Raw genomic sequence first — 11,770 nt, 5'->3', positions numbered from 1 at the left:
CAAATAGCCAGTTTCTGTGCTAGGCTCTTTTTGGACCATATCTTTACTTATCACTAAAATCCCATAAGAATATACTCTTCCCATTGCACAAATGATGAAATTGAGATATAGTAAATGCAGAGTCTGAATTATAACCCTAGTGTGCGCTGATCCAGTTAAGGTCAGTCTGATCTGAGTTACACCCTATGTATCAACCTTATAGTTTGTTATGTGAATTAAGTGGGTAAACATAGGGTGTAACTCAGATCAGAGCCCAGCACATGAAAAGGGCTCAAATATGTTGGCTGCTATTGCTGTTAATCCCCAGGCCACACAGTTGAGCTGCAATCATCCCAAGGGAAATTGTCTCCCAGGTCTAAGGTGTGATCTGAGATCGTGCATTTCACATAAGCTCCCAGGAATGTTGCTGCTGTTTGGTCCATACTTTGAGGGACAAAGCCATAGAATCCTCTCATTTCCTATTGGCCCATGTCTGTCTCTTGTCTCCCACTGGTTGGCCCCTGTGAGAAACCCCACTGTATTAGTGCGCTAGGGCTGCTGTAACAAAGTACCACAAACTGGGTGCCTTCAAATGGAAGAAATTTATTCCCTCACAGTGGTGGAGGCTAAAAGTCCGAGATCAAGGTGTTGGCAGGGCCATGCTCCCTCTGAAGGCCCTAGGGGATAACTCCTCCTTGCTGCTTCCAGCTTCTGGGTGGCTCCGGGTCTTCCTTGGTTTGTGGCGGGCTAGCTAATCCCTCCCTCTATCTCCACATGGACTTCTCTTGCATGCCTGTCTCTTCTCCTCTTCTCATAAGGACACCGGTTACATTGGGTTAGACCCCACTCAAATTCAGTATGACCTTATCTTAACTTGATTACCTCTGCAAAGAGCCCATTTCAAAACATGTTACACTCAGGGGGCCAACCTGGTGGTGCAGCGGTTAAGTTCGCGCACTCTGCTTCGATGGCCTGGGGTTCGCCAGTTCAGATCCCGAGCACGGACCTACACACTGCTTATCAAGCCTTGTTGCGGCATGTGTCCCACATATAAAGTAGAGGAGGATGGACATGGATGTTAGCTCAGGGCTAATCTTCCTCAAAAAAAAAGGAAAAAAGTTACGCTTACAGGTACTAGAGGTTAGATCTTGAACATAACTTTTGAGGGGATACAACTCAATCATTAATGCTTACTTTCTTTTTATCTTTATAGCAATTCTTATTTATTTTTTGTTCTTATTTTTATTAACACTTTCATTGTGTGTGGTTTACGTAAGTGCTCGGAAAGTGTGAATTAGCCTCTGACCCTTTGTGGTTGGGTAAACCCCTCCATACATTCATGCTAGCCTAGACTAGACAACTTTCTGTCTTAAGAGCAGTCATCTTACCATAGTCAAGTGACCCTAATTTTCCAGAACACAGTATTTATATTCTTTGAATGCATTCCTCTTTAATGATTTTGATCTGGCAATGAAAGTTACTATGTCATTTCATCACATAAATCAGGCGTGACTGGGTTTCTGTTTCCTTCTGGTTCACTCATTTTACTGAATTATCACCATTATCTTTCTTTTCTTTTTTTCTTCCTCCTTTTCCATAATCTTACCCCAAGGAACTCCTTCCTTCCACAGTTTATTGCAATTGCAGATGCAGGAGCTCATTGCCTTATCTTCCATGCAAGCAAAGAAACGCCTAATCCCTCGAGTAAACTAAAAGCATTATATACAACAGTTTCCCATTCATCCAAAGTTCCAGAAGGCTTGTTCCAAGACTGCCCCTTAACCATGAGGAACTCTTTACAAGTCTTCCTCACTCTTCACAAGTCTTCCTCACTCTTCAGACTCTGATCTCCTGCAGCACACGTATTACAGTTTGCTGAATGGAGACTACAGCCATTTCATTCTTGACTTGGCTGCTCATTCTTTAATCCCCACACTTATTGCTAAAGCATTTCTTTTAGTGGATCTATTTACGGATTCTAGTGCACCATCTGTCACAGTTGCTTCGAGTCACAGGTCTGCGACAGACTGTCAATTTCACACTACAAAGTATAACAGGGGAAAACAAAGAAAAGTCAAGAGAGAGATGACACTAAACTTATTAAAATCAAATACAAACATAAACATCCAGGAATGTAACATCACCTCCAAACGGAGTTAAATAATTTTGAAGTAAGAGAAAGTCCATATGTCCCCCGACTGTAAGATAACCAACAAAGGCCTAGATGGGATGTTGCCTGAGTACAACTCCCAACAACCTGCTAGCCGTGGATCATCAGGAGAATTTTACCCCAGCCTCCTTATTCCAATAGGGACTGTGAGGGCTAAATAATGCTTCCAGGCCACCACAATCAAACTTAAGAACACAAATCAATTTTAAAACATACTTGAAATATCAAAATAACTCAACCTTTCTGTCTAGGCCTGATATGTCTACTCGCACATATTATCTCATTTATCCAATACATATTTGTTAAGGACCAACTGTGTGGCTGACTCTCTCCCAGTGGCTGAGATAGAGCAGTGAACAATGTCTTGCCCTCCTGCAGTGGACATTACACAGAGAGGAGACATTCTGAGGGCATAATAAATAAAACGAGTAAAGTAAAGCAGGACCGGGAATAAGGAAGGTGAGAGGGTGGGAATTGTTATTTTACATAGGATGGACAGAGAAAGATCTTTAGATAAAGCGACATTTGAGCAGAGAAATGAAGGATGGAAGGAAGCAAGCCAAAAAAAAGAGACAAGTTAGGAAGATGCATGGTAGATTCCAGGAACAGCAAAGAGGTCAAATGTGAACCAAGTAAAGTGAGCAAGGAGAGGTCAGATATGACATGAGATCAGAGAGGTAATGGGAATATAAATCCCGTAGGGCTTTTTAGGAAATTTTAAAGACTATCCCTTTCTCTGATCAAGACAGGAAGCTGCTGAAGGGTTCTCAGCAGAGGAAAGACTTGGTTCAACAGTCTGTGAAAGGATACCTCTGGCTGCATAGACTGTAGAGGGACAGGGACGGACCTAGGAAGGATATTTAGGATGCTATTGCAATAATCAAGCAAGAGATGATGATGGTTTTGACCTGGATAGCAGCAGAGAAGTGGTCCCAACATGGAAGTGTTTTAAAGAAACAGAGGACACACATGGCTGAGAGATCAAATGGGGTGTGACAGAAAAAGAGTAGAGACAGAGGTGACTCCAAGAGTTTTGGCCTGAGCCACTGAGAGGGTGAAGTCACCGCTGACAGAGATGGGAAAGACTGTGAGGAGGTTGAGGTGGAGAGGGTGGAAACCAGAAGTTTGGTTTGGGATTTGTTCATTTTGAGATGTCTATTCAATTACCATGTGGAGATATCCAGGAGACTTTGGATCTAGGAGTCTGGAGCTCAGGGGAGAGGGTTGGGTTGTAGACATTAATTTGTGAGATGCCAGAATATAGATTGTCCTTCTTTATCTGTGCAGAAATGACTTGACTTTATCCAAACTAAGCAATCACGCTGTACATGTTAGCAACACATTTTACAGGGCCAGTTCTGGCCTTTGCAATGTTCTTGTGGTTTCTAAGATAAATAAACATATTATATGCTTCCCTCTGGATGCCTTTGCTAAGATCATGTCAGCATTTCCAAAACAGTCCTTGCTTGAACAACACCAAGAAAGAAAATCCTCTTGAGGAGAAAGGATTTCATTGTTTTTGAAAAATATCCTTGTTTTCTCTTACAAGTTTAAAATTGTATAAAAACAGTCTAGTTTCTGTTTCCCTCAAGAGCTCACATTAACAAAAGTACAGCTTTGTGCCTGCCTTGAATGTCGGTTGATAACTTGCTGGTGGTTTGACAGTTATGAATAAACAGTCCTGTACCATAAAGAAAGCATATTTCTGAGACTGCACGAGGTCTCATAGGAGACCGCCGTGGGCCTCAGATGCTGTACCAACACATTTAACTACAAAACTATGGAAATACATATAAATTCCACAGCTAAGGTCATTATTTCATGGGATCCTAGTGTATACAATTATATAATAACATAATAACCACTAGTTTATAAAGAATTCATATAGTCACTTTATCTGGCATTGATAGACAAAAAATATAAAACATTTCTCTTGAAATAATTTACTTTTTTCCCCTCTTTTCACAAAACAAATTATGTGTGTATGTACGTGTGGGGGGTATCCTCTTGTAAACTTAACATGCTCAAAAGAGATAAAATTTTAATTAATTTGTTCATTCTTTTCTTCCTTTAATTCACACATTTATGGAGGACTAAGAATATGACAGAAGCCATGCAAGGTCTGGAGAAAATTTTTTTAAATGTCTATTTTCTTCCCTGTAGCAAATAATTGTGGGATGTGAGACGTTATTTCTTAAACTTTAACAATGAATGAAAAGATAATATTTGAGAAGGTTCTGAGAGGAAATGAAAGTCAAAAGTATTGTGTACCCGTTCATGATTAAAAATTATAATGTTAAACAAATTTCCTGTGGCTGTCCTTGACTTCAGGAGAAACATCTGGAATACTCTAAGAAATACCAGGCCACCTACAAATCACAAAGCTTCTACTGAGGCCTAAGGAATGATAAACAAGGTTTGTGAGACCAGATGTTTCTGGATGCTGTTATTTTGGTTAAGATCCTTCTCATACCATCTGGATTGATGGATGGATTTTCTCTCAGCTATTTCTTCGCAGCTTCAGTAACTCTCACTGATAAACATATTAGAGATCTATTGACCTGAGATAAGTGACCATAGAGTGAGTAGATTCTGAAAGGGAAAGTTAGTGAAGAAAACTCTTCTTGAGATTGGGCTGTCCCATTTAGCCCAGGTTTAAAAGTTGCTGTCACATTCTCAAAGCCTACATTTTCTTCAGATATCTTGTGTCTGCTTTTTTTTCTCCTGACGAAGTTTCACCCTGAGCTAACACCTGTGCTAATCTTGCTCTATTCTTATGTGGGTGGCTTCCCCTGCATGACCACTTATGAGTGGTAGGTCTGTGCCTGGGAAATGAACCCGGGCCACTGAAGTGGAGTGCACTGAACTTAACTTAACCACTAGGCCATGCGGCCAGCCCCATCTTGTATAGATTTTTAAACTCTTTTCTCAGAAAGCATGCCTCAGGCCCTAGCTGGAAACAGTTGGGAATCAGTTAATAATGTAAACACAGTCTTTTTGTAAGTTGCTGGAGCTCCTTGACCTTGGTCCTTTCTGACTCTTGCAAATAGCAAACTGATTTGAAGGTATTTTTTTTTTTCACATGGGCAAACATTTATTTTATTTTTTCCAGTTTTATTGAGATATAATTTGACATATAACATTATATAAGTTTAAGGTATGCAACATAATGATTTGGCATTCACAAAATATATATATTGTGAAATGATTATCAGAATAAGTTTAATTAACAGTCATCAGTTTATATCCATTCTCTGAGTTTTCTTTCAGTAGCAATAATAACAATAACAATAGCAATGCCACTTTGCCTTTATATGGTAGCTTTTGGATGACAAATGTACTCACTGATATAATCTCATTGTTGTTTTGCAGCTAACAATGCAATTGGTTTATATTCTGATAAGAAAAAGAGACAAGGAGTAGGTAATTTAAATGGGTTTTTTCTTAATTTTAAAGATTTTTATTATTTTATCTTCTAAGTCTTTTTTTAAATTTTAATGCAGTAGCATTCGATTATAACATTATATAGCTTTCAGATGTACATCGTAATATATTTTGAATTCTGTGTAGATTACATCATGTACACCACCCAAAAACTAATTATAGTCCATCACCTCACATGTGAACCTAATCACCCCTTTTGCCCTCCCCCCTTCCCCTATGGTAACCACCAATCCAATCTCAGTTGCTATGTGTTTGTTTGTCATTGTTTTTATCTTCTACTTATGAGTGAGATCATACTGTATTTGACTTTCTCCCTCTGACTTATTTTACTTAGCATAATACCCTCAAGGTCCATCCATGTTGTCACAAATGGCCAGATTTCATCATTTCTTATGGCTAAGTAGTATTCCATTGTGTATATATACCACATCTTCTTTGTCCATTCTTCCCTTGATGGGCACCAAGGTTGCTTCCAAGGCATGGCTATTGTGAATAACGCTGCAATGAACATAGTGGTGCATGTGTCTTTATGCATTTGTGTTTTCAGGTTCTTTAGATAAATACCCAGCAGTGGGACAGCTGGATCATATGGTAGATCTATTCTTAATTTTCTGAGGATACTCTATACTGCTTTCCATAGTGGCTGCACCAGTTTGCTCTCCCACCAGCAGTGTATGAGGGTTCCCTTCTCTCCACATTCTCTCCAACACTTGTTGTTTCCTGTCTTGCCAAAGGAAAGCCCATAAGGCTATCAGCAGACTTCTCAGCCAAAACCCTACAGGTGAGAAGAGAATAGCAAGACATATTTAAAGTCCTAAAAGGAAAAAACCTACAACCAAGAATACTCTATCCATCAAGGTTGTCATTCAGAATGGAAGGAGAGAGAAAAGGATTTTGATAGACAAATGAGATTCAACCTGGGCTTAAACCGTTAGCTAAGGGAGAAGGAGTTGAATTGCTAACACAGTTGGGAAAGAAAAAGATCTCTTTTCCTCCTCCATATTCTTATTGGCATCCCTTCTACCCCTTTACTCCCTTACTCCCTCATTCTCCTATTTATGCATTCCATCACTGTTATAGACTTAATGTTTGTGACACCCTAAAATTATGTTGAAGCTCTACCCCACAATGGTATTAGCAAGTGGGGCCTTTGGGAGGTAATTAGCATTAGATGAGTTCTTGAGGATGGAGTCCCCATGAACTCGATTGGTACCCTTATAAGAGTTTCAAGAGATCTTGCTTTGCTCTGCTTTCTGCCATGTGAAGATACAATGAGAAGTTGGCCATCTGCAAACTGAAAGTGGGCCCTTGCTAGAAGCTGACTGTGCTGGCTTCCTGATCTCAGGCTTTCAGCCCCCCAGAACTGTGATAAAAACATTTCTGTGGTTTATAAGCCATGCGGTCTACGGTATTGGGCTGAGTTGATTAAGACAATTTCCACCATGCATGGAGGTACACATCTTTGCTACACAAATGGGTCAGAACAGGGCCATTCTTTCTTGGAGATGGGGATCCCTGGATGCACTGTGAGGCTAGCACAGGCTCAGGACTCAGAACTAAGGGAGGACGTGCCCAGGGTCCAAGCAGCCCATATGGAAGCCTGATTCAGCTTCTGAGGCAGTAAAGAGCAACCATTAAGAGTACAAGCTTGTGGTCCATCTGACCTGTGATAGTCTTTGTTTTGGTGTTTACAAGCTCTGAGACATTAAGCATATCAGTTTATCACTTTAAGGTTAAAATGGGGAATAATAATAAAGGCACCTACCGTATACGTTATGTCAACTTAAAAAGTAAATTGGTCAGTTGTTTTACATGAAAAACAAGTTTTTTCAGGAATAACCAAAAGAACTGCAATTTGGGATATGCAGAATTTGGTGGGCCATTGGCAAAATCCGGAGAGACAAAGGAAGGGCCTTACTTTTATAGAGGAAAAGGGGGAGTTAGGACATACTGCAATAAACAAAAAGTCCATTGGAAGAAACTGGGAGTCTAATGTAAAGAGGCTTCTCATTGGCTGGGCTGCTGCAGTCTTTCCTTGGCTGGGATGTTGCCAGGTGGAAAGAGAAAAGCACAAAACACCTTCCTCGTGAGGCTGCCAGCATACATCTCTTCCTGTTTGGAGTAGTTGATGATATATGATAGGACTTGAGAACTCCCCTGACAGGCCTTCCCAATTCCAATTTAGTTGAGGTTTCTTTTGTTAATTTCACACTTTGATGGAGATCTTTCTCTGAAAGGGTTTCTGATCAAGAATCATATCTTCTGAATTCAGTAGCCTTTGTCCCTTGGTGCCAAGAAGGACCACTCCTGGGTGTTGTGACCCACATTGGAGGGAAAGTGCACAGACTGGAAACCACTTGAGGTCACCTATGAGTAAGGAGGAAGGGTACTAGGAAGAACTCTCAGGTATTTCTTATCCAAAGTCTATAGTTTGTCAAGGCCAGAAGCATTGGGAATCATCTCAAAGTGCTGAGCTAGCATCATCTTATTAGGCACATCATTTTTACAAAGGCTCAACAAGCAATAAGTACAGAACTCAACTACAAGTATACAGGCAAAATTAAAAACAACCTAACAAACCCAGTTTGCATGATGGTTCTAAACCAGAAGACCAGACTTGAAGGTAACCAGCTGAATAAGTCAAAAAAGAGTGGATTTTCAAGTGAAATTTGTCGTAGCCAATGTGCCTGCTCTCTAAGCTTACGTAATTGGGTCTCTACTCTTCCAGAGGCATTTATCCATCTGCAACCAGAGGAGTTTGTTATCACACAGACACCTCCTTGCTCAGCAAGTAGATAACCAAGGGCTAAACGATTATCCAAAACTATTTTAGCCCACGAGTCAAGCGATTGTCTCTGAGCTGAAACTGCTTTGGCTGTGGAGCCAGCCAACTTTTCTAATGTTAGGGAAAGATTTCTGATCATTTCTTCATTGACACTTACTCCAATCCACGGAAAGAAAGCTCTTCCCACAGAGGCAAACCCAGAGGCACACATGCCTCCTGGAAGTTCTTATTTAAGGTAGTTGTAGTCCTTTAATGGAATGGGCCAATGAGAGGTCTCTGTTTGGTTATGTACAGAGAATGGAGAGTGAATACAGACACGCTGTCCTTGTCTTCTCCAGCTGTCAAGGCAATATGTTACCTAAGCTTAAAGGGCCATTACCAAAATTTGCATATATGAAGGTGTAACCAGGGGGTGTACATAAGGATCCCATATAGGTGGGGCTATCTACAGACTCATTCACTGGCATAGAGGAGTTAGCATTATCTAATCAAGGTTCATATATTATCTTGTTACATGCTGAGAGGTTGCCTAAATATGTGGGTAGATTGAGAAGTTTACAAATGGATCAGCTTACATTGGCAGCCCCACAGAATTTTTCACAAAAATATTCAAACTATCTTGTGTTCTTCTCCCAATGTTGGGTTAAATTAAAGCAAGAAGTGAGTTTAGGCAGGGTTAGCACCCTGACTCTATAAAACAGGCCTGCGGAAAAATTTAAACAGACAATGGCATCTGAAATCCTAGTGAAATGGCTAATAGCGTGAACTAAGGAGTCATTACTGCCTTGGTAATATACCCAATATTTCCAATGGTGCCCTGTTATAAGGAAAACAAATTGTCACTGAATTTATGCAAATAGATATATTATCATGAAAAGAAAACAAGATTTTCTAAATTCTGGAGGGATCAGGTAGGAAGAAAAAGATAAATGCTTCAACCTTTGTTGTAAAGATACACTTTACCAAATTGCTACAAGTTATAGATAGCTTAAAGGAAAGGAAAAAAAGGAGTCCTTGACATCTGGAAAACAAAACATCAAACCAATCAGTTTTCAATTCTAGTTTTAGAATATTTTACCCAGTTCAGTGTTATGATCTCAAAGTTATGAGAACTTTATATTCCAGGGTACTTGTCAAAGTCTTTTCCATTAATCTCTTTGAAGATGAGACACATTTGTAAAAGCATCAGAGTAAAACAGGAACTGCCTGTAAATAACAAAAGACTTTAAAAAAGGCAACAAGTAAGCATCAGATGAGGGTTCATTATAATGCAATTGACAAGAAAATTTGGGTACTTTTGCAGCATATATTTTCAGATAGTAACTAGAATTACAAGTGATAACATCATATCTATTTGACCAAAGTAACAACAAAAGATTTCAAAAGCAAGCACAGGAATACCTCAGAGATACCGCGGGTTCCATTCCAGGCCACCACAATAAAGCAACTATTGAAATAAAATGAGTCACACAAATTTTTTGGTTTCCCAGTGCATACAAAGTTATGTTTACAGTATACTGTAGTCTGTTAAGTGTGCAATAGCATTATGTCTAAAAAAATAGTGTACATACTTTAATTAAAAAAGTACTTTATTCCTAAAAAAATACTAACCATCCTGAGATTTCTGTTAATGGCCAGTAGTTTTCAAATAAGTATTTTTATTATTTTCAATAAGAACAGTTTATGAGCTAAATACTTTTCACTTTCTCTGTAATTAATACCTTTTGATACCTCTCTCAAAAAAAAAAGCCAGGTCCTTCACCTAAGCCAGCAGTCTGTGGATTAAGGCCCTAATGAACGAAGTGGAGCATCTTCTCTTATATTCTGCTTCTTTGGCTGAGTTTTCTTGTAGCTTGTTGAATTTATTTATAATAGCTATTTTGAATTTTTTATCAGTTAGATTGAAATATTTTGCATCTTTGGGTTCAATTTCTGGGAACGTGTGAATCATAATTTTTTGGTTGATGGGGGGCCTTATATAAAAAGCAACATCTGCCAAGTGCAACCAAGTGAAGTGCAATTAAGCAAGATATGCCTGTACAAAGGGTTTTATACTTGTAAGCAAGACTTCACTCCATCAATATTAAGAAGGCTCAGTTTTCCCAAGTAGTTAAAAATCTGATAAAAACAACACAGAAAATTATTTTGATAAAATGCAAAATCCCTGTTTTCTAGGCATATTACTTAAAAGGTAAAGAAGGTTTCACAAACTGTTATCAAAAGCAGACCAAGAGCCCAAGAAAACCCTGTCTCTTTAATAGAAAAGAAAGATAAATTTTAATTTTGCGTCAGCTAATTTTGATGTTAAACTCATTTCTTCCAGTCTTAGCTAGTCCTGACTGCACATTCAATTTCTTGCCCAAGATTCCTTTCTGTAAACCTTCTACAAGTTTCTTTTTATGTGCATATTTTGTCCTGTTTTTCTCTTTCTGATTTCAAAATAACCAGCCTCTTTTTCAGACAAAATTGCTTTCCTTTCCCTCAACAAAATGCACTGTCATCCCTCATAACTTCTTTTACCAAAACATGCATCCTACTTTCCTTGGGTACAGAGATGTTTCCCTTGTTGTTTCTAGTAGCTTTAGTTACATATATTAGAATTCTTAACCCTTAGAATCCTTATTTCCTACTGAGAGCTAAGAAGTAAGAAATTGTGGCCTGGCAAATTTATAATCTTTCAATGTGGCACAAGACATGATTACTAACAGGACCAAATTTATCTTTAGTTTCTTCACAATAGAAAGCGAAGAGTAGAGAAAACCATGTTCAATAAAGTTTTACTATTTTATCTTGCTTGGAAAATGATCCAGGTACTTAATGAAAGTCTACCATTTAATTTAACTTACCAAAATTCTAACTCTTCAAGTTACTAAAAATATTTTGGAAGCAATTTTTCAAGTACGTGTACCATAAATCATAATTATTGCATACCAAAACTCTTATCCCATTTTTATCTATCTAAATCATGCACTCCCCAAAATTATGTTTAGACTACTCACAAAAACTTCATGTGAGATTAAAGCAGGTAGACATCATCTTAAGTTATATATATATTTTGCTGAAAATTTTGTAACAGGGTAACATGAACTCAATAAACTCAGGTAGAATGAGAGTTGCATGTCTGCATTATATTCAGCATTGATGACTCCAAAGATATACCTGTTTCAATGAAACCAACAACCTTAAGCTAGCTTTTGTTTACTAAAGATTAATCCTAGATCAAGTAAACTTGAAAAGCATTTGGGTTAGTTTCTATTATATTACTGATATTTAGGAATATTTAATTTACAAACACAATTTCAAACCAATTAAATAGTGCTCTTTTACAAGTTAACTTTGGTAATGCTATCCAGAGGTTGAACAAAATCACATATATCATACCATACATCTGT

The 11,770-nt window shown here is 38.5% G+C and overlaps 1 long non-coding RNA gene across 1 annotated transcript; it reads right to left on the bottom strand.

Annotated features, from left to right (window-relative positions):
- Positions 1–5,242: 5,242 nt before the first annotated feature.
- LOC139080198 (uncharacterized) lies at positions 5,243–9,599 on the bottom strand. The gene is made up of 2 exons (XR_011534505.1): positions 9,457–9,599; positions 5,243–6,368 (listed from the first exon to the last, which is right to left on the bottom strand). It is a non-coding gene; the product is annotated as an uncharacterized lncRNA (long non-coding RNA).
- Between the last annotated feature and the right edge of the window lie 2,171 nt (positions 9,600–11,770).

Source organism: Equus przewalskii, chromosome 29, assembly GCF_037783145.1.
Source record: "Equus przewalskii isolate Varuska chromosome 29, EquPr2, whole genome shotgun sequence".
NCBI classification, from domain to species: Eukaryota; Metazoa; Chordata; class Mammalia; order Perissodactyla; family Equidae; genus Equus; species Equus przewalskii.
Note: the sequence above shows the minus strand (reverse complement) of the source record. Positions and strands in the feature narration are given on the sequence as shown.